Here is a 24895-nt window from a genome sequence, read left to right on the forward strand (position 1 = left end):
ACACACACACACACACACTCACACACTGTAACCAGTAAACTACCTGCTCGCGTTACTTTCATCCAAAAGCCTCCTGGGCCCCCCTTCTTTCTTGCTTTATAACTTTTTTTCCCCCTCAGCAAGCATTATACATATCTGAGAACGCATAGATTTTACAGTTCCACTTACTGTGTGTGGCATTTTTGTTTTTGTTTTCATTTTTTACAGTACTAGAGTTTGAAGTTAGAGCCTTCCCTTGCAAGGCAGGTTTTCTACCACTTGAGCCATATGCTTAACTATTTTTTTTTTGCTTTTGTTATTTTTAAATAAGATCTAGGCCAGCCTAGACTATGATCCTCTTCTTTATACTTCCCTTATAACTGAGATGTAGGTGTGTTTTTGGTCTGCTGAGATGTAGTCTCACAAATATTTTCCTCAAACTTTTCCACAAACAGTTGGCTCAAGCTTTGATCTTCGTAATTCTTACCACCTGTATAGCTAAGATTACAGGCATGAGCTTCCACACCTAACTGACTTTTGAACTACATCGTTTTATTTCTCTTTGTGTTTCAGTGTCATAAAGAACTCTTTTAAAAAAGTTTATAGTAGTGCTCACTTCAGCAGTACATATACTAAAATTGGAACAATACTGAGAAGATTTGCATGTCCCTTGTGCAAGGATGACACAGACACTCATGAAACTTTCCATATTCTTAAGCACTGAGTCTGAAGCTACTATAGGAAAATGTAAGAAAATTTCTGGAAGATATAGGCACAGGAAGTTACTTTTAAAAATAAGACTAATTGCCCAGGAAATAACAAAAGAACAGACAAATGGGACTATATAAAATTTTAAAAATACTGCACATCAAAAGAAACAATTATCAAAAGCAAAAGACAACCTACACCATAGAAGATTTTTTGTCAGTATTCACAAATACAAGATTAATATCCAGAATATACATAGAACTCAAAGATTAGAAAATAAAAGAACAAATGACCCAATGAACAAATCAATCAGTTTTCTTACAAATGACTAATAGATAAAAGAATTAGTTATGCAAAATGCTAGTAATTACATGAAGAAATGTTCAACATATTTAGCCATAAAAGAAATGCACATTAAAACTACTCTAAGATTCCATCTCACCCTAGTCAGAATGGCAATCATCAAATAAAAATAAGAACAAATGCTGCTAATAAGGAACAGGCATTGAGGGAACAATCCTCAAACACTGTTGGTGAAAAAGTGAACTGGTATGACTATTATGAAAAAGCAAACTGGTCTAACCACTATGTCCACTAGACTGCATGGAGCATCTTCAAAAACTGAAAGGAGAGATATCTATAACTCTACCATATCATGCACTGGCATATACTTGAAAGAATGTAACTCAAGTGTACAAGAGGGATACCTACATACCCATATGATTACTGCAACTCTGTTCACAATAGCCAAGCTATTTTCATAGCTTGAATTGGCTGAGACACACGAAACCAAGGAACAGATAAGAAATTATGAAATATATATGCACATACATATGCATAGACATCTAAATATATATGCATATATAATACACCATGGGATATTACTGAGCCATAAATAAGGATAGAATTATGTCAGTTTGTGGCTAGTACTAGAGATCATCATGTTGAGTGAGGTAAGTTCTTAGGACACTTAAAAAAAACACAGTAAATCCTCTCTGTGATTGATACTATCATTGACTCACTCTTCCTCTTCAAACTGTTTCAATTTGATTCATATAGTTACATTATCATTAGTGTACCATATTTTATAGTATTTATATCCTATTTTTAACCTTAATTTTATCAGTTGTTTAGTTTGTTGATAACTATAGATATTTTTTACCACCGCCTTTTCATTTCTGAGTTTTTTTTATTACTTTACAAGAGACTAGTTCTGTTAACCCCTACATGATTCACTGTCCCTCCCTACCCTAAAGAACCAAGCTCTATGTCAGCAATCTGCCTTCCGGCAACATCGCCCGCTCCATCTGTCCACCTTCTCTGTATCCCCAACACTTTCTGTATCCTCTGTTTCAAGCATATTCTGTAGATATGCCAGGCTTAAAAAAAAAATCTTTCTGCTACTTCTCCTAGTATTGCTTGTGTTTGGAACACCATTTTCTCCTAAATGTCTATCTACTTGGCTTTTCATAGAAACTTGACCATTTCAATAAGCAATAGCACATTCCTTCTAATCACCAAATATCCAAATATAGAGTCCTTCTCTGCTTCTCTTGCTATGTGTCTATCTTATTAGATATCCCATACCTACTCCATCAGTAGACCTTTTCATCTCATCTACAAACTATTTCCTAAATCCAATTACTCTTACGGTTATTATGATATAAGCCAGTATATCTATTTCTTTCTTTACTTTCTTTGTGTCATTTTTGAAAAACTGTCTTTAGTCATACAAAGGGGTCTCAATTCAACATGTCAATTTATTAGTACAATGAATTTCAATCAGTGTCATCTCTTCCATCATTCTCCCTCAGGCCTGAGTGTTTTGCTTGGACAGTCTCATGAATTTCCACAATGGTCTTCCTTCCTCTAACTTTGCCTCCCTTCTACTCTGTTCTTTATATTACCAGAAGAGTACTCTGTTGCAATCCTATTTTAACTCTCTGAATGTCCTGTGGAGCTCTCTGTATTATTTTGTTGGATGGTGCTAGAAAAATGTGTTTTGTTAAGTAATAATATTCAATAAGTACACAGTAATTTGGGTGATGGGTTTTACTTAATTACCTTTAAATCATTGCATAAAGGGGTTAAATTCAATATGCCAATTTATGTGGTGTATAATCCATCTTGCTTAGTGTCTCCTTCCATCATTTAGATTGTATTTCTTTTTTTATTCAGATTTTTTTCTATTCAAGAAATATTACTTCTTTGTATAAGGAAACTATTTCTGAACTCCTATTTCCTAAACATATTGCAAATTTTATAAACAATTTTCTACTTGCTCATGGTTAAAAACATTGGCATCCTATAAATCAATAACTTTGCTTGGAAATTTATATTAGAATCTTATATATGTGACTTATTGTCTATACTTATATTTCTGGAAAATTCTTTGTTGTTTTCAAAATAAGGTTTATGTTTTTTCACTAAAGATTTCTCCTAATGCAGGTTCCTTTGGAAGGAAGGAAGCAAAGAAAAAAGGAAGGATGGAAGAAAAGAAGGAAGGAAAAAGGAAGGAAAGAGGAAGGAAGGTGGGAGGAAGGAAGGAAGGAAGGATTAAATTTGATGAATGAAAGAGAAAAGAAAGAGTAAGAAGGTAAGCAAGGAGGCAAGAAACCTGTAACATAAAAATTCCTCAGCACTGAAACTAATATGAATAATGAATACTCTACTAGCAGTAATATTAAGTTTCCTAGCAATATTGCCAACAATATCAGAGGTGTTCACAATAGACATCTATTGAAGACTTTCTGTGTTCCAGGCTCAGAATCAAATACTTTACAAGCACCCTCCTTTTTAATATCCTTGTTATAATTGAATATTTATGTCATGAAATGTTAAGTGACACACGCCCCAGGTCAGCCATCTAGTAGGTGTCATTACTGAAACTTGAACTTCGGTCTGCCAATCAGATCCTTTGATACTATCCAACATTTTAAAAAATCTTTCTCATCATTAAATAATGAACTAAAAAGGTAAAAAAAAAAACATCTTTCAAGGTTGAGTTAAGAAACTGGAAATATTTGTGGTTATGGTTCTTATTTCCTCCATTGAAAAATAGATTGTGTTTCACAGTTTTAAATCACAACAATTCCATTAGCATTCGGCTTTTGTTGTAAGGTCTGGCTCTGTGCCATAAAATGACCTTTAAAATAAAATCTGGCCAAGTTGTAGCCTAGCAGCACAGTAGGCGGGCACAATTGATCTATTAAAAAGAAGTTGCCAGACTTTGAGTGGTCTAAGGACCATAAAGTATAATGCTGACCACACAGATTCAATTTTTAATGCCAATAAAGCACTAATTTTTATATTCAGAGGTGTTCACAAATAGTCTATCAAATTTCTTACACTTATTTTGGAAGCAGGCAACAGGGCCATCCTGTATTTAAACCGCAGCTTGAAGGAGTTGCTTCCGACACATTCCTTCATTTTCTTCCCCCATTCAAATTTACAAGAACTCAAGGCAGAGAATGCCTAGAATGGACTGCAGCTGATTCAATGACCAAGGGAACGAGTGGGTATTTAGGACCTTGGTAGTAAGTGACAGAAACTCAGAGGATGCGACGTTCAAATACATTTGCCGATTCAGGGGAGACGGTTAAGGGGCTTGAACTCTGGGCCTGGGCGCTGGCTTTGAACTCTTCAGCTCAAGGCCAGCACTCTACCACTTGAGCCACAGCGCCACTTCAGTTTTCTGGTAGTTTATTGGAGATTAGAGTCTCAGGACCGTCCTGCCCGGGCTGGCTTCGAACTGCGATCCTCAGATCTCAGCCTCCTGCATAGCTAGGATTACAGGCGCTCGGCTTGTCAACTGTGCATTTGAGGGGCTCTTGTTTCCAGTTATGTCAGGATCCACGGGCTCTAATAATGCTGGTAAGAAGTAATCAGTTCAGCTTGCACCTTCATTTCCCGTGTGTTCCCTTATGAAGCCAGTATTCCTATCGGGGCAAAGATGGATCTGTTTTGTGTTTAGCTTAGTACCCATTATAGCCATAAAGGTGCCTCAGTTCCTGACACTTCAGATGCTTTCTGAAGCAGCTACCAGTGACTCCTTGGGCTAGTGTTGCCTACCAGTGGCTCTTCCTGGCTCAGCTACCCATCCCTGAATAGTATCAAGATTCTGTGGACCTGAGTGTCCAGAATCACAATTCAGATTTTCAGTTTCAGTCAAATAGAAATCTTGTCTTTCTCTATTGCTCCTATCCTACAACTTGGCCAAATTTTGCCTTCAACGTCTTCTTAAAAATCAAGAGTCTAATAGGTCTAGTGGTGGGCAAAATGAAGGAGATGTTGTTTGTGTTACTAGAGAACAAATTTTGGTTCGACAAACAACAGTTAGTGTGTTAGTTTACCTGTTAATTTTTTTTAAGTTACAAGTAAATCAGTCATTCACCAGCATCTCATTTTATTGGTATTTTGCCAATTTAGCTTCAAACAATTTCTTTCCATTTACTTTAGCTTAACTTTGTTCATACCTGGTCTCTTTGGATCCTTACATAAGCCTGTACTTCTCATCAATTCTGTTGGCAATAATTGGAGACAGAATGTGAAACTCAATATAAAACCAGATAAAGTACAGTTTAGAAAAGGGAAAAAGTTGAAGAGTAAAAGCACAGGAAAGATAAGAAATAATAAGCCTTTTCTTAGAGACTGTTAAATTTTAGTAATAGGTGTATGATGTGTAAGAGACTGATGATATCTGCTTTGAATTCACTTTATCTTAGAAAGAATTAATAGTTTACACCTCCTTATGTGTCAAGAGAGAATTAGAAAAATTAGCAACTCATCTAAGCTCTTTCAACGGAAAGCAATAATGTTATTCCCTCTCTCTGGTTCTATAGTGAAACAAAAGAGGTAAGAATAAATAAATATAACTTATAAATTCAATAAAGATAAAATTCAAGAAAGAGACAAAGAGTATTAAAGAAATAGATTCAAAGAGTACATTTTAATATTCACATTTTAAGCAGCAACACCAGTTTATCCATTAAAATCAAGTTGAATTGTAAGGAAGAAAAGTCTTAAATGTCTCTAATGAACAAACAAATACAAATGGAAAATTAATTCTGATATTATTATTAATCAGGAATTACAGTGGCACCTTATGTATAGGGCTATTGTGAGGATTAAATGAGATGATAATACCCAGTGTCCCTCCATGTCGATTTATTCACATAAAGTGAAAAACTAATAGCTCGAATCACTTCACCTAAGACCTTGTTGCCTAACTTTAATTTTATTGAAGGTCTTGGATCTCAAAAATGGCATTTTCTAGCATGAGTAGTTCCACAAATCAGGTTGGAGAAGCTAGTATGGATATAATAGTGGTTATATTCCATAGGAGAAGAGAGAAAATTGTTGATAAGTCTGAGTTGAGAAGATCTCAGAGAAAACTTTAATTCACATAGCCACAGAGACCTTTGGAAAAGGTAAGGAGAGGGTGGGGTCAGAAAAGGTGCCAGGTTTGGCAAAGGTCTGCTCAGATCCCAGTCAGCCTGCCAACTTTTAGAATCCTGAACACATTTGCAGAGCTACAGTAGATGTCTAGAGAAAACCCATTTACAGAAATCACGGTTAAAAGCCTCCTCTTCTCCCGATTCCTACTGGCTCCATTCCCATCCATGTGCAAACCTGTAGTCAGAGTGATCTGATTGCTGTTCTTGTGTAAACAAGAAAATCCTGCATCAGAAGCAAGTCTAGAATTTTCTCTCTTCCTAATACACTTCACATCCCATCACACTGTAATTTCTTCACCTCATTGGCACAAGCCAGGTTCAGGCTCTTTTCCTGAACCCCTAAGTTTGTGACAAGTATATTTTACTACTTCTCTTCTGTTTCTGAGCTCCTCTTGTTCTAAGCTTTCCTCCAGAGAGCAACCAGAGAGATCTTTAGTCAAGGAAAATTTGGCATTTTACTTCCTTGTTCACAATCTGTAGGAGATACCCCTGACTTACAGAGCAAAATACAAAGTCCATCGGATGGCTCTCAAGGACACCAGTAACACCTGCTAACTTCCTGTCATAGTTTAGGCCCCATCCCTCCCAGGATCTGTGTCTTCCAGCACTCTGAATTGTGGTTAGCTTTTTGAACTTATCATCCTTTCTACACTCTAGATTATGTATAACATACATAATTGATATGTTCATTATATTTTATATATCTTAAACATAGTAGTATGTATCTAATGTGTTTAAAGAGTTAAGAAAATTTAATGTTTGTGGGAAATCATATGCCTTACCTAGAATTGTTTTTAAAATTATTTATAATCAAATAAGAGATGAAGTAGCCCTTGAGATAAAACTAGGCCACAACAGGAGAGAGAGAATGCAGAGCAATCCAGAATGCATGAACATTGTGCATGTAAACCATGCGGACATTTCTCTTTAGTTAGGAAAACTGGATGATTTAATAAACAGTTCTGGGAAAATATAAAACTAGACTGTTGTAACGTTTTGTGTTTTTTTTCAAATCCCCTAAAAATGAAATTTTGATGCAACACAGACTTAAATGAAAAATATAAAATAACAAAAACTTAAAAGATTAAATGTACCATCTATAGGTAGAAGAAATCTTTTGAACTGAACGAGTGAGGAAATCTGTAATCTATAAACTGGCTATGAGAATCCCTGTTGAACAATCCAAGACTAAGCCTCTGTTCTTGTAAACAGAGCTATGTCACTGTTCTAAGAATACCCAGCTTTGAACAGGCCTTAGGAAACCATGATTGTTTGGGCCTTAGAAGTTATCTTAGGGTCACAGTAGTATTTAGCTGGAGGAGCAAAGGGATGAATGGATTGGGGTGAATCTATGACTTAAATATTTTGATACCTCATTATGTGAAATTAAAGGATTTCTTTTTAGGAAAGTGATATTTGACTACTTTAGTAAAATTGTCCTAGATGATTTCACTAATATAAAGATTTAAATTATACAGTGTGTTTCTTTCGTGGCTGCTTCAATATTGGCATATAGAAAAGTTTCTGATTTCTAAGTGTTCATTTTATGTTTTACTCCATTTCTGAAGGCATACATCAGGCCTAGAGAAAATTTGTTCTATGAAATCTGTAGTCTCTGCTAAGTATAGGATCATACCTTTTACAAATGGATGATTTACTTCTTCCTTCCCTAAGTGAATCTACTTTATTCTTTCTCCTACTTTATTGCTGTGGCTGGGAATGATAGTAGTTTGAGTAGATACTCATCTCATTCCTGACTATGAGAAATTATTACAGTTTTCCCCATTTAATAAGATGCTGGCTATAGGTTAGTAGTAAATAGTCTTATGTATTGAGGGAACTTTCTTTTTCTAGTTTCTTTAGAACTTTTACCATAAAAATTTGTCAAAGACTTTTTCTGTTATCAACTAAGATAATGCCATGCTATTTTTTTCTTGATCCTGAATTTCATTATTGATTTATACATGTTGAACCATCCTTCCATTTCTGGGATAAAAGAACTTGATCATGGTGCATAGTCTTTCAAAGGTGGTGTTGTTCATTTGTATGATTTTATTTATTTATGATGATGGTCCTGGGCTTCCACTCAGGGCCTGGAAGCTTTCCTTAAGCCTTTTCTGCTCAAGGCTAGCACTCCACTACTTGCTTCACATCTCTACCTCCAGCTTTTTACAGGTAACATGGAGATAAGAGTCTAATGGACTTCCTGCCTGGGCTGGCTTTGGTAAAACTAACCACAATTCTTAGACCTCAGCCTCCTGAATAGCTAGGATTACTGGCATGAACACCTGGCACCCTTGCTTTAGTTTGTAAGGATTTTGTTGAGAATATTTTGTTCAATATTCATCGAAGAGATTGATCTGTAATTTTCTTCTTTTTTATTCAGAGGGATTTTTATGCAGAGGGATTGGGAAAAGGGGCATTTCCAGGCAAGCCAACTTTTTCCACTTGAGTTTTGCCATAGTCCTATCCTGTTGTTTGCCTTTATCTAGATCCCGATAACTAGAAGCTGAAGCCAAAAGACTTGTCCTTTGTTCTGCATGACAGAGCACAGTGCAGCCTGAGCAAGAATAATGCTAATAATGCTAGTCCCTTACAGAGACTAGGGAAGCAGAGGGAAGCTGCTCTGTGCTAGAGAGGTTTCCTTCCAAAATTCTCCTGCTTGGATTTTTGTTTCCCACATACAGTTCCAAGGTGGTTGTTAGTTCCTTTAAAATGTTTTCTCTGTTTATTAGCTATCTGTTCTTCTTTCCTGCTATCAGCATTCTTGTTTATATTGATTTTGGACTTCAACCATCCTGCATTTTGTGGGAAATGGAGAGTTACAAGAATAAGTCAATAAACAGTGCTAGGACAGAGGAAAGGCATTCATAGGGCTATGTGCAATGTATGTGCCCACATTTTCAATTTAATATGCCAGGGATTTGCTATAGGTAGTAGATAAAGATATTTAATAATTTTAGGAGAGCATGTATAGACATTTATCACAGGAATATAGACATCAGAAGAAGGATTTTAATTATTCATTCAACAAATTTATATTTGAGGTTGCTGAGGAACCTGAAGGAAAAAGAGAGGAAAAACAATTACAATGATCCCACGTAGTATTCGTTTTATGCTGGAAAAACAAAGAAGAAGCCAGTAATACATGTGTATATGGTTGTATAAAGCATTGTGGTTAAAATAAAGCAGATTAATGGGTTACATACTGACTGCTAAGGTAGAAAAAGTGAGTAGACACGTTGAAGAAGGCCTTTGTTGAGAAGGTGTTGCTTGAAAGTAAATCTAGGGGTTGGAGCAATGGCTCAGTTGGTAGAGTACTAGCCAATGAATAAAAGTATCAGGTACTGAGTTTGAGTCTCTATTCCAGACCTTAAAAACAACCACAACAATATCAGTAAATCTAAATGAAATGAGGAGACACTAACTATTCCAATAGTCAAATACCCACCTTTTTAAGTGAAGAGACCAGCAAATGGTGTATTTCAAAAGGAGGCTATTGGTATTTACCACTGATAGCAACCGGATCTCATACGTGATCTGGGAAGGGGTAGCTGAGGCGGGTGAGAATGGTGCCACTGGACATGAGAAGGTCAAGGTACTAAAAATAATAAGAGAAGATGTTTCGCAATGTGAGTCTCCATGGATATAGATGCCATCATTTTAAAAATGATTACAGCATAGTGGTGCAGTCAGAGAGCAACTCAATACATTTTCAGTTAATTAGAAGTGATGACCTCAGGGTCTGCAAATAACTGGAAGTAGGGAGGGGACATTCTGTTTGGAGGTTGTCACTTGGCACAAACATCAAAGGAGCTGGAAGTCTTTTGGAAGAAAGGAGGAGGTAGTACTTGTTTGGAAGTGCCAATAAGAAACAAAGGAGATTATCTACCATGTGTCCGGATTTATAAGATGTAAGGAAAAGAAATATCACCTGTGTTCGAAGCTAATGAGGGAGCACTCTCCCTAAGTATAATCGGGTTTTAAGGTAGAAAGGGAAACCAATCACTTATAAGGAAGAGTTAAGATTAGGCTGATGATTATCAAGAATTTCAGAGGGCACATTGGAAGACTCTGAGAGCGAAGGGAGGGGTGGCAGATGGTTCCAGATTAGGATCTGTTTGGTGTGCTGTGGGGAGGAGAGTTCAGGTGATGAGGGATGACTTGTGGTTCTTGGGGGTGATTGAAATCACCAAGAATGTAGGGCGTGACGGGATGAGCCCAGGAACAAGATTTTGTTATCTGCACAAATGATTACTCAGTTCCTATGTCATCTTGGGAAACCTCCAGGAAAGCATGGAAAGGTGAGAAGAGGAATTCAGAGTTTTTAATTTTAAAATGCCAAATAAAGTTTTAGAATTACCCAACATGACCAATCACAAGGCAAAACACTGTGTCTTAGAAATATAATTTATTAGTAGGTTAGCAAAAATGGTTACAAACAAAAAGAAAAAATACATGAGCACTAAGTGTTACTGATTATTAAATACTTGTTTTACATATTTATTAGGATATGTCATTTTCATTTAGTTTCACAAATGACACTACAATATGCTAACTTCTGTATCATCCTTTAACAATGGTTGACAAATATTTGTATTTAAGAATTCTCTAACCTCACCTTGAGGTGTAGCTCAAGAGGTAGAGCATCTGTCTACTAAATCTCAAGTTTAAACCCCAGTACTGCCAAAACAAACAACCAAGATGACATAATAATACCGGTTTTGTAGGTAAAAGTATGGATCACAAAAGTACATATTTCTCATTTATTACCATGAATGCTAGCTTAGGTAATGTAAGTACTAAGAACACAGAAAGTAGAGTATATGGTATTGTAATACCATTTCTACTGTGTGCTAGGAAAGGTCATATATGAGAATAATTTAATGGCTCATTAAGTCATTATTTCAAACAAAATATATTTTTAAATATTTACTTTGGAGCTTATAAGTGGTAGAAAATTTTCTGATGGTGTTGAGACAAAAATGTAAGAAAATCCCTGCCCTGTAGAAACTCAATGTCAAACAAAAGAGACAAAAAGAAATATGAAATCGATGTATGGATAACATTGGCTCTTACTCTGAGAGTCATCATATATCAGCTTCAATGAGAAAATAAAAACGACTTATTTGGAACATTGTAGATGCTTTTTCATATATATATACATATATATGTATATACATATATACATATATATATATGTATATGTGTATATATATATATATATATATATTCTCATTACCTGTTGGTTTCTGCATTTTTGGGCTAGTCAACCAGAATGTCAAGAAGGAAGGGTCTAGGAATTGACAGTGACTCCCAGAGATTCCTCTGATGGCACAGATTTGGGAAGAATGAATTCAAACAAAGGATTTTAACCACAGGTACACAGTAGAATCATTGAAGGCAGGTTAAAAGGAATGGTGCCTGGCTTCATATAGTCAGTCCTATTGAACTAGAAACTCTGGAGGTGGGTACACACTGGTTGCTTTAAAAGTTTGTCAGGTAGCTGGGCGCTAGTGGCTCATGCCTGTAATCCTAGCTAACTCAGGAGGCTGAGATCTGAGGATGGCAGTTCAAAGCCAGCCTGGTCAGGAAAGGCTGTGAAACTATTATCTCCAATAAACCACCAGAAAGCCGGAAGTGGCGCTGTGGCTTAAGTGATAGAGCGTTAGCATTGAGCTGAAGAGCTCAGGGACAGCACCCAGGCCCAGAGTTCAGGCCCCATGACAGGAAAAAAAAAAAAAAGCCAGGTGATTCTACTTGTGAGAACCACTAAAAGCCAGAGGAAGGAGCCTAAGAAACAGCGTAAGGTCAAGAGAAGCCCCACCGGCCGGAATGTCTCCCTCCTCGCAGAGATATTAGCTGAGAAAAGTGTCCGAAACAGCAACAAGGCCATTGGGCTGGATCTGGTGAGTCTCATCTGTGCAGATTCCAAGCACAGAAGGACAAAAGCCAGAATATAACGGACCAGGGACTGAATGAACTATGAAGTAAGTGGAGAGAGAGTGTGTATGTTTATGCATTGATTATGCTTTTCCACATACCTTTAAGTCATTGTGCAAAGGGATTTCAACATAACAAACTAATCTGTAATTACATGTATCTTGATCAATGTCACCCCTTCTATCATTCTCACTCAGCTTTCCCAGCTCCACACTATCCCTAAAGATATGTGGTTTAGATTTTTTTTTCCTAAAGCCTTCTTTAAACGGAAGAAGGGGGAGGGAGGGAGGTTTGTGAAAAATCAACCAGGACCAATAGTCGTGAAAGGATAACTGGTAAAGTTGAGAAAACCTGAGACCTGGAACAGACGGAAAGTTAGTAGGAGAAAGGCAAATTCTTCTCGAAAAAGATATTCAGGGGCAGGAAAGGAAGCTCAAGAAGCTGCTCATTATTGCTGGCTACTTAGGTCACAAAGTTATTGGGGTTGAGGATGGGGAAGGTTGAGGAGCTCTGTTCAGTTAGTGCACACCCAACAAATTAAGAGCTCAGTCCTGCAAGAGCCCACAAGCTGATAGTGGCAAGTCATGAAATCCACAAGTTACTCACAACATGTGGCTGGTTTGGCTACATATTGAACATTCCCCCACAACTCTCTGCTTCGGTTTGCTGATTTGCTAGGGAGGTTCACTGAGCCCTTGACATCAGGTTTCTTGTGACTGCTAATTTAGGGCCTGTGATCGGTTAATGGATACAAACAAGCAGCCAGGTGGACGGATAACAGGGAGGAGTTTGCAGCAGGTTTCTGGAAGTCAGGTGCAAGTTCTCAGCAGGTAGAGGTGTGTGCCAGTCTGAAAGTTCTCTAAACTAAATAGTCCAGGCATTTTCCCTGAGACTTTCTCTCATAGGTATGGTCAGGCATTGACTCAATCTTTAGCTTTATTTTCCTCCCCAGAGGATGGGTATAGTGATACTGCACATTCTAAGCTTCTAATTATGTCTTGGTCTTCCTGAAAACATACAGGAGTCCAGCAAATGTTATCTCCTCAGAACGAAGCATTCTCTTGTCATTCATGATATCAAAAGCATAGTGGCTCTGTTTGAAAGTAGCACAACTATCAAGATCCTAAAAGGGTTAGCAGATCTGTGCCAGCAATTAAGGGGAGACGTTGTCTGTTTCTATCTATCTATCTATCTATCTATCTATCTATCTATCTATCTATCTATCATCTGACTTTTATATTTGTAGTATCTTGGTAAGGCCAAGCAAATTGTCTTGAATTAGTTTTATACATAGTGTCCACCTGGTCTAAATATTTGCCTTCCTAGTCCTTCCAGCTTTCATGGTTCTTTCACTGTTTATGGCCTAAAACCCTTATCCTCTGTGACCTGACCCTCCTTCCCCTACCTAGATCTCAAAACATTTGTTCTTTAGTGGCAATGATATTCTTGTTGACCTTTATGATGTTCTGTACTTCTTTTATTTCCTAAGTGGATTTATTTTAATGGCTTGCCTTCATTTTATTTGTATTTTCCATCATCTTCTGTACTTTAATTTGGGAGGCTGCATTTCAGAATATGCCTGCCCATGGTTTGTTTGGGGTTGTTTGTTTGTTTTTCTGTCAATCTCAAAGCAAGCTTCTTCCTCTCTGCATGCAAATTCCAAACAGGATTGTTTTCAAAGATAATTGTGATCTTGGTTATAAAAAGTGAACTTGTACTTACAATATATTTGTAGGGAAATATGCTATACTCGTTCTTTATGTGAAGCTCCATTGGACAATTAGTGTTCTATTCTTTAGCTACCATTTCAAAGCTAGCACATGTGTCTTTGTTGTTATATGGAAAAATGATTAGCAATCATACACAGGGTTTTTGTAGCCTTCAGGGTGCAAAGAGAATCAAAGGAAGCTCTTCGGTAAAAATCTTCTTGGTTCTGACCACCCTACTTTTATAGAACTGCCTTCCTTCAACAGCAACAGCATATGCAACATTCTTCTGGTTAGCCATTGGCTGCTTTTCTAATTATATCTGGGTTTTTCATGTGTATAACACTGTTTGTTCTAGCTGGAAAGTGTCTTTAATATTTGGTTGGCTTTTATAGCTTATCTATTTCATTTTCTTCTTCCTGCAAATTCTATACATTGTTTTAATTGGTCACCTTTCTTAAAAAGCCTTATGTTGCTGCTTGAGGATTTAAAACAAAATACAAAAACCAAGCATGGGAAATATGAACTAAGTGGCTGAACCTTAGGTTGGTATTATTATAATTGTTATTTCTAAAAGTTTTTTTTTTTCCTTTTTAATCTAAGCTTCATGTGAGCATTAATCCTTTATATCTTATAGTGCTTATACCCATCACAAGTAGCTAACAGAATCAGGTAAACAGTAACCAGGCAGGAAAAATAGTTGTTAGTTTTTGGTTTAAGAACACAATCAACCAAGAGTGAACAAGGATTTTTCGCACCACCCATTTCAAGTCCATTATGCTAATTTATTGAATTCAGAATCAATTAACCAAATCCCAATTTTTATTGCCTCTGAGAGAAAATGTTTCTCTCTTCCTCTGCAAATTACTAAAGATACAATCTAGAGCCATGCAACTTAAAAACCAAGCACAGTTTTGTCTATTGAATTTACAGTTAATTAAAACAGTTCTGTCTTCTATATAGTTCATTTATAAACTTGGACATCAAACTAAAGGTATCGGTTCTTTGTGTGTGTGTTTGTTTAAAGTTTTTAACTTACTCAAAAATTGCACATTTTCTAATTAATTAGAGTAAAAAAGGGGTTCTGGAATGAAAAAGATACTTATTTGGGATGCTCTGTTTGTACATGTACTTTAAAATTTTAGGTTAATGGTAGGCAGTATCATGATATGTCACTTGAAAAGTCTATGTAAAATCTATGTAATATTCTTATGAAAAGTACAAAAAAGCATATCCTGTCTGATTCTTTAGAATCTGAAAATGTATTACAAAAAAAAAAAAAAAACCATAAAGCTTCCAGCCATGAAGTAATTTGGAAAAAAACTTTCTATAACTGTATAAAAATGGAACTAAATATTGTCAAGTATTGGTTGTAAATCTTAATTTTTGTTATTATTACCAGGATTTGAGTCAGGGCCTGGTGTTTGCTACGTAGGTCCTCTACCACTTGAACCATACCCCTCAGATCTTTACTGTTTTGTTTTTGGATTCGTTCTCATGTGCATTGCCAGTTTTGGCCTATGAACCACCATACCCATTTATTCTTTTTTTTTTAATTTAATTTAATTTTTTTTGTGAACATACTGTACAGAGGGGTTACAATTACATGGGCAGGATAATGCATACATTTCTTATCAAGCATTGCAGCCTCCTCCACACTAAAGCTACCAGCACAACTATGTTTATTGCAGCATTATTTACCATAACTAAGATATGGAACCAACCCAGATGCCCCTCAGTAGATGAATGGATCAAGAAAATGTGGTATATATACACAATGGAATTCTATGCCTCTATCAGAAAGAATGACATACCCATTTATTCTTAAGACAAGATCTGCTAACTTTTTACATGGGCTTGTTTAGAACCACAAATTCTCAATCTCCATCTTCAAAGTAGCTGGGATTATAGGTTTATCTCACGATCCCCAGCCTTCAAATCTTAACTATTTTAACACCTCTGCTAACCCTGTGTTTGCTGGTATGAAGCATATATATTTTTAAAAAAGTAAAAAGGGCATATCTTTATTTGATACTTTATTCCTGTTAAGCCAAAAACTAAAATGATAAAAATAAATGAAATAAAATAACCACTTCAAAATTAAAATCAGTGGACGTATCATGGAGCAGTACATTCACAATTATGTTGTTTGGTCTCATCCTGTGTTTAGCACAGTTCTTCCTTCCCGTCTTTTACTCTTGAACTATGCTCACTGTTCAAGGCTGGGCAGCTTTTGTATGGCCCTGCCTGTAAAGTTAAAGGAAACATTTTAAAAAAGAGAGAGAGAAGCTTCATTTCTGCTCTCAAATGAGAGGCACAATTGAAATCTTTAGGAACCCGCATTGGTAACCCAAATGTCAGAAATCTGGAGGGGAATGTAGTGTCTCTATTTTGGGTTCCTGGATGGCTTTGAGCCCTAGCCCTGCTGGCTCACACTCATAACATTTATTTGAATATGGATTGTCATCCACCCTGTACATCGATACCAGATAGCTTCATAGAAGTCCAATTTTCTAATCCGGTGTGAGATGCAGAGTGGGACAAGATTTAAACTGTGTTAACCGTTAGGAAGCAACAGGGGACCTGTCATCATTACTAAGTAAGAGCAAGAGGCAAAATTAAGGCCCACAATCTGTACAATCATTTCCATTAGACTCTCACATGTTCTGATCTGAATGTGTATCTTATGTGTTTTCCCCAATGTTAGTGTGACCTGGAAGTAATATGTCATATGGATTCTGGTACATCAAACATCAGTAAAAGTTATTGTTAAGGGAAAGATCTATGTCAGTGATAGGTAGCTTTCAAAAGACATCCATGGGAGGCTGCCCTCAAAACATTCCTGTGCCAGGTTCTAGGCTCAGACTGAAAACTTAGATGTCTTCCTATTTCCATGCCAGATCAGAGTTGTATGTGGAAAGAATGGCAGAAGATGGTTGTCTCTAAATTTTCCCTCCTCCTTCCTCTAACCACTTCTCTTTCTCTCTCTCTAGTTGTAGTACTAGGGTTTGAACTCAAGGCCTAGTGCTTGCCAAACAGCAGTTTTATATTAGCCACACCCTCAATCCTTTTCATTTTTCAAATGAGGTCTTGCATTTATGCCCAGCCAGCCCCAGCCAGCCTAGATTATGATTCTCCTATTTATGCTTCCCATGTAGCTGGGATTATAGGCATGAATCTCCACCACTAGTTTGTTTATCGAGACAGGGTCTCACCATTCTGGGGGAAAGATGTGTCTCATGCTAGCCTCCAACCACAGTCCTCCTGATCTGTTCTTCCCAAGTGGGATGAGCTACTGTATCTGTACAATTTCTGTACAGATACAATAGCTCATCTGGTACTGTTAAAGAGATCTGGGGATGCTACATCCCACCTCTAACAGAATGATTTTTTTTTTGTCAGTCATGGGGTCTGAACTCTGGGCCTGGGTGCTGTCCCTCAGCTCTTTAGCTCAAGGCTAGCACTTGAGCCACAGCTCCACTTCCGGCTTTTTCTGCTTATGTGGTGCTGAGGAATCAAACCTAGGGCCTCATGCATACAAGGCATGCATGAACCACCTTCCCAGCCCTAACAGAATGATTCTTAAGTTTACTTATTAAGGTGGGGTTGGGGGAAGACATCTAGCCTACAAGCTATATAAGGCCTCTGAAGTAATTTGGTATGTGACAAGACAGATACACATGATTCTCGAATATTTCTCTGCTTATCAGAAGCTTCTCTTTCGCCACTTGTGGCCATCTGCCTATATTGATATTCTTTATAACCTCTGATGTTATAATATCCAAATGGCCTTTGTCAGAAAAATCACAAAGTTTCCTCATCCTGCATCCCAGGTAGGCTACAAGGCTAGGCTTTTCCCTTATGCAAAATAGTTTTTTTTTTTTTTAAGAACTGGGGTTTGAACTTAGGAGTCTTGCATTTCTTAGGTGGGTACTTAACACTGAGCCATGCCTTCAGCCCTTTTTTGCACTAGCTAATTTATGGATAGGTTTTGCTTTTTGCCCAGGCCCAGATAGGACTATGTTCCAAGTTCCTGTCATAGCTGGGGTTACAGGCACACACAAGTACAAACAGCTTTTGCTGTCAACTTTCCTTCCTGCACGGTACTGGAGCCTCAGTCCTTCCAGTCTCAGTCTTCCAAATAGCTGAGACGCATTATCGCACCCAGATACTGGTTAAGAAAAGCATCATGGGCTGACCTCAAAGCAGGATCCTGCCTTCTCAGCCTCCCAAGTAGCCAGGATTACAGGCATAATCTACTACACTTGGCCTACATGAAGCATTTTGAACTCCCTTATCACATTCTGATTTTTAAACCAGGTCCATGGGACCTGAAACTGGAGAGCTTCCATTCTTATCATTCTAGTTCCTAAAACCATACAAGACAGAGGAAATTATTATGGTACTCTCTGAACCTCTCCATTAGATCATGTGCTAAAGTAAGTAAGGTTAATACAATGATGTCAGCCTGGTTTAATTTTCAAACGCAGAGCTAGAGCCCAGTTAGAGATGGTTAGGAAAGCGCTGGTGACTTTACCCTCTAAAGATGCCCAGGTGAAAAGGGAAGTTGGATGAAACTCACGAATTCATCAGATGCAAAGGGCAGTGGCTCCAAAGCAATGCTTCTCACATCTTCCTGTATGGAGAAGACAGGCATGCTCCCTGTTAGTCATCTTAGGGACTGGCCTGGGAGCAGAAGAGGTCATCTACAATCTGAAAGAAAAGGAGTTGGGAGATAAAGGTAAAGTTTCTGGGCATCAGGAAAGACTTGGGGACAGGTGGACCCAGAGACAAGATAAGAACCCCATGCCACAGCTGCCCTACAACATAGAAAACCTGCTTTACCAGAGAAATAACTTAACCCCCGTGAATCACATACGTACGACCCACTCTTGAGGAACCATGGCCCAACCTCAGAAGCCCTCCGGGACACAGGATGGCAACTCCTTTGTGCAACTCCTTAAAGACAAACAGAAAATTGAAAAGAAAAAGAATGAAATTCTCAATACCTATTCTTAATACCAAAGATATCTTTGGTGGCCTAGGAAGATAAGATTAAAAACCGGAAGGGCACTTGAGTGAGTCTGGAATAATAGGGTTTTTAGTGCTATTTACAAAAGCTAAAGGAGCAAAAGTCAACTGCAGGCTTAAAAAAACCATCACTGAAAATGTGCTCAAAGAAACTTAACAGGTGAGAAATAGAATTGCCAACATGAATGAAAATAGAATGATAAAAATCTATTGAAATTGCTTTTGGGGGGGGATTGATCTGAATACATTGTTCTATTTGTTCATGTTTCAATTTTCACTTCACCTGTTTGGTTTGATTTATCTTTCAATATTGAAGAGTAACTCAGCCCTTCTTTGAAGATATAATTCAGCATGAGTTCTTTTTCTTTGGTGCATATACAGAAGAGTTGTGCGGTGCCACAACTACTCTAAAAAATCAAATTCCTTTGAGGAAACAAAACTATGATTATACTGTAATCAATTGTTTATTATATTCTGGTTGTTCGGGCAAACAACAACAAAACAAAACAAAAATCCATGCCTCCTTCCTTCCTTCTTTCCTTTCTTCTTTCACATCCTACGTCCTTAGGTCCCTCTAAGCTTAACCAGAATTTGATCTCTGGCTTCTTGCTAATCTTTCAAGATGACAAGCAGGCATCTTCTCGGGACTTTAGGATTTTTGTTGTTGGTGGTGGTGGTCATAGGGCTTGAACTCTGGGCCTGGGTGCTGTCCCTCAGCTCTTCAGCTCAAGGCTAGTGCCTCAAAGTCATTAAGTACTAACCTTGAGCAAAAGAGTGCAGGGACAGTGCCCAGGCCCTGAGTGCCCAGGCCCTGAGTTCAACCCCATGGCTGACAAAAAAATATATATATATAGATAGATAGATAGATAGATATCACTAATCTTTTCTCCTTTGCTACTCTTTTCTCCAAATCAGTTTGCATTTTATAGTTAAAAGACAATGCTACCTAGGGTGGCTGAATAGGGAGGAGTCACACACATCTATAGGACAGACATTGACATATGGCTGGTGGGTAATGGAGGCACAAATAGATTAAGTTCTGATAGGTAAGACCATTACTCCATCATGGTCAACAATTTTGCCTAAGGTTGGTCATGGGGGGAAATATCCACCCCCCTCCCCCGTATTTCTTTCCTGAGTACATTAAAAGTAAGAAATAGACATACAGTCTAATCACTGAGATTAGATATCCTGAGATCATGCCCAGTGGGGACAAGTTAAAATCTTTCTCCAGTTGTGGCTGTGATAATTGTTTCTTTTCTGGCCACATCATCTTTAACTTCTGGTTTGCTGACTCATTTCCTGTGTTTCACATTGTTCTTTTTCAACAGCTTTTTCACCTCATGGAGTTGTACATTAACTTGAGAATATTCTTATTTGCATAATGGTAGACCACCAGAAGTTCAGATTTTAAATATAAGGCTACCTAAATAATCTTGTTCATCTAACTTCTAAACTACACTATTTTTGAAGTTTTCAAACCACTAGTGTTACAGCTAGCAGCCTGGCACATGCCTGTAATCCTAGCTACATGGAAGGCAGAAGTAAGGAGGAGGAGGATTGAAGGTCAGCCGTAGGCAAACATGAGGCCCTATCGGCAAAACAAAATGAAATTGCTGGTAGGTCACTTATTTGTACTTTGGGATGGGATTGATGAGTGTGAGCTGAGGGAAGAGACTACACTACTGTTCTTTGGCTGGAAACCAGTTTCTATACTGAAACACAACAAGCAAAGGAAATTGCTCATTTGAACAATTTTCTTGTAACACTCAGAGGGTTCATACTGAGTGTTATTTAAATTTGAGAAATGTTACATTCTAGATATGTTATTTTTTGTGGTAGGCTATATTTGCTAAAACGTTTAGTACTATAAATCCAGTTTAGTACTATCCATGTTTGCTCAATAACTACTTTTTATTGCTGCTGTTGTTCTTGGCTGTGGGGCCAAGGTGATCTCCTTGAGTTGTTTTGCTCAATGCTAGCAGTCTACTACTTTAAGCCACACTACCACTTCCACTTCTGGTTTTCTGGTGGTTAACTGGAGATAAGAGAAAGTCTCTAGAGACTTTCCTCCCTGAACTGGCTTTGAATCTCAATCCTCAGCCTCCTGAGTAGCTAAGTGTACAGGTGTGAGTTACCAGCACCCATCTAACAACTACTTTTTTGTGTTTGGTACTACTAGAGTTTGAATATAGGTCCTTGTACTTGCTAGACACTTTTCTGTTGAGCCAGGTTTCCAGGCTTTTGAGGGATGGGGTCTTGCATTTCTTCCTAGGTCCATCTTTTGACTGTGCCCCTCCTATTTTAGGCTTCCCTCAGTAGCTGAGTTGACAGGTACATACTACCATGCCCAGGTTTTTCCCACTGACATGGAGTCTCACCACTTTATTTTTGGCTCAGGATAACCTCAACCACAATTCTCCTAATCTCAGACTCTCAAACAGTTAAGATTACAGACATGAGCCACTGCAGCTGGCTTGAACAATTGCTATTCATTAGAGTTTGGGAATACAATGATGACTAAGACAATACTATCTCCAGAGATGTTTTCCTTTTGGCCACATCTTTCTCAAGTCTTTGAACCAGGACACCACATCAGTCTATCTTGAATGAGTGCATGCTAGCTCATTGCTGGATTGGGCCCCAAACCAGAAACCTGTCCCCATCTGATCCCACATGCTCCCCAGTGACCCCAGTGGGAATTTTAAGGGTGTATCTGAGAAGAATGTTGCTCACTCTTATTTGTATTCCTTCTGTGCCTCAGCACATGGACGCAAGCAGTTCGATGCTTATCTCTCTTCAGGCTTTAACATGCTGGTACCTACTGTTGTGGAACTGGCAGGAACATTGGAAGCACATGGTTCTTCAAAATGAGATAAGACGCTAGAAGACACATAAATGATTAGATCTAAAAGGAATATATGGTGGTTATCCAGTCACCACATTCTAGAAATTAGACACAATGCAATTCTATGCTTCCATCAGAAAGAATGTTATCGTTCTATTCTGAAGAAAATGGAAAGACGAAAAAAAAAATGATACAAAGTAAGCCAGACCCAAAGAAACATCAACTGTATGGTTTCCCTCCTTTGTAATAATTAGAATGTGCCTATAAATCTATAAGTAAATCCAATGGAAAGTAAAAGGCAAATAATTACACTTGGACATGATTAATTAAACAGCAGTCTGAACATTCACACAGTGAGAACAAAGGAGGATATTCTTAGGAGAAGATCACAAGAGCACAATTGCTGTGTACATATAATCATATAAAACGATGCTTATCAAAATGAACTACAAGAAATGGAAGCAAGAGGTTTATGTTGCACTGTTTGTAGATATTTTTTTTCTTTCCTTTTTTTCTTTGGTTGGTTCTCTTCTGTCATTTTTAAACCATTTCTGTACCTTGTCTTGTATATCAGTTTATCTGATTTGGGGAGGGGAAGAGGAAGCACAGAAATGGTGGGACAAAGGGTGAACCAATTCAGCAGTGAAACCTACTAGGCTATATTGGAAATGAACTATACAACTTGGGGGGAGGGAAGCTGGGAGGGGAAAAACTGGGAGAGAATGAGGAAGGGGGTGACACTGTTCAAAAGGAAATGCACTCATCACCTGACTTATGTAACTGTAACCCTTCCTTACATCACCTTTACAATAAAATTTATCAAATTTAAAAAAACCTTGATTTTACTGATACTCTAACATTGGTGAGGCTATTGTACATTACTCAGCGGGGCCTAGTGACATTGGCCAGGGTCACCTAGCTGGGAGTGATTTAGGCAAAACTGGGAATTACATCTTCTACTCTTGTTTTTCTGATTAAGGGTGTCTGATGTTTTTGATCCTCGATTTCAGTAATGTGGCAAGCCATGGTTATATACCTGTGTGGAGAGGTCTCAGCTTTGGCAATATGATTTTCTTAAAAGCAAAAAAGGGTCAATAAAGAACTATGAAAATAATTTGTTATGAATAAAGGTGACTATTACCACCTCTTAGGGATTCTTTTTCCTCATTTGACTTTCACAAGTTCAAAGTCATTCATTCATTTCTCAGATGTACTGTATGAAGGTATTTAGGATTAGGACTCCTAAATTCTGACATTGTCATGCATCCCTCTACAAAATCCTGCTCTTGGGGAGAGAGGGAGGTGGTGAGGGTTAAAAAACAGGAAAAGACAAGCTGCCAGCATTACAGTTTTAGCCAGTTAATTATAATTGTGTCCAAGTGAAGTTTTCAACCAACAGAACTTAATAGCATTTTTTTAGCAAGAAGAGAATCTTAGAACCCATTAAGTCAAAAGTTGAGAGAAAGGAGACTAGCTAAAAAACCATCCTCTGTAGAAAGATAAGATGCTAATTTTTAGAGGCACTCAGCAGTTAGAAAATCAATTTTTCTAAACATTGAGAATTATTGAGTGGCTAGAAAAGCATCTTACTCTATGAAATATAGTCATTGTTTAGTGCCTTTCCATTTTATTTACTATTTAAAGCATACAACAGCTAGTTAACCAACTACTTATAAAATATATTTAATGTTTAGAGGCACTCAGTGTGGTTATAAAATGATTTTAAGGGTATACAAAAATGGTATGTTAACCACATTTCATGAACTATGGTTCCCTCTGGAAAAACAAAAACATTTTCCCTGGCATCCTGCGGCATCTCATCCTGAAGTTTGTAAATGGCCCACACTGCTCAAACCGGCTGCCTTGCTGGCTTTTGATGCCAGCCACTTTAGCACACACACCAGATAGATCAATATAACCCCTACATAAGTGATAGAGCACTGTGCACTCAAAGGCTGTTAGATTCGCTAATAAAGAATGGCTTGACAGCTGCAGTGAAATTAAGCAGCATGCAAAAAAAAAAGAAACAGAAACCAACCCAGTGAAGAGGCTGGAGGGCTGCAGACTTTCCTCAGTGTATGGTGAATTGATGGGTATACTGTGACACAAAACACATTGAGATGTGACTTGGCCCCTGCCATGGGTATGTGTTAGCAAGTTTATGGCCTATGAAAATATGGGGAGCGTCTAACACTGGATGGGCTAAGGATGGAGCCTTTATCCAAAGGAACCTGCTACACATCATTATGACAAGGGAGACATAAGGGAACTCAGCTCAAGCTTAACAGTGAGGGAATGTTCGACCATATGTATTTCCAGGCAATAGCCTGCTTCTGTGAAAACACCGTTATCACCACGTGCTAATCTGTATTTTTCATTATTGAAATTCTGTATCACTGGTTGTTTAGGAAATCGATGTGAATGTGACTTTCAGACTTTTCGGTTTATCTCATAAAGTTGAATATGTAATGATGTTTGGCTTATAGTAACATAGGCTCTTGCTACATTTGGCCTGGCAGAAGGGTCTCTAGCCCAAGACTATGCCACGTTCAAGCCAGAGAAAAGGACATAAAGACAAAGACTGAGAGAAGTCTAGTGCAAACGCATTCTTCAGCATATAAAGTGTAATATTTCTAGCGAAGTTAATCAATGTAAATTTCTAACCAAGGACAGGTGATGTGTAAGGAGACCCACTTTTAACCAAAGGTTTTAAAAATGCACAAACTATGAAAGTGGAGAGGATTAAAAGAATAAAAATCCAGGCATTGGTGCCTCATGCCCGTAATCCTAGCTATTTAGGAGGCTGAAATCTGAGAATCTGAGTTGAAAGTCAGTCAGGGCAGAAAACTCCTTGAGTCTCTTATCTCCAATTAACCACTACAGAGCCAGAAATGGAACTATGGCTCAAGTGGTACAGTGCTAGCCTTGAGCAAAAGAGATCAGTGTAACCAAACAGAAAGCCAGAAACAGTGTTCACAAATAGCTGATCTTTGGCAAAGGAACAGAGGCAATACAATAAACAGTGCTAGCACTAGATATCCAAGTGTGAAACAATATTTAAAATAATATAAACACAGGCTTCACAGCCTTTAGAAAACCTGAAATACACTAATAACAGGCTATATTTCAATGTATGCAAAGCAGCATGAACTCATTCATTGTTAGTGGGAATACAAATAGTGCAGTAACTTTAAAAGACAATTTCTGCAGTTAATTTTCTTTTT

The 24895-nt window shown here is 37.8% G+C and overlaps 1 non-coding gene across 1 annotated transcript; it reads left to right on the top strand.

The window, feature by feature from the left end:
- Positions 1-587: 587 nt before the first annotated feature.
- LOC122107584 lies at positions 588-694 on the top strand. Its single transcript, XR_006147371.1, has one exon. It is a non-coding gene; the product is annotated as a U6 spliceosomal RNA (small nuclear RNA).
- Positions 695-24895: the final 24201 nt, after the last annotated feature.

Source organism: Dipodomys spectabilis, unplaced genomic scaffold, assembly GCF_019054845.1.
Source record: "Dipodomys spectabilis isolate Male_0828 unplaced genomic scaffold, ASM1905484v1 ptg000051l, whole genome shotgun sequence".
Lineage (NCBI taxonomy): Eukaryota > Metazoa > Chordata > Mammalia > Rodentia > Heteromyidae > Dipodomys > Dipodomys spectabilis.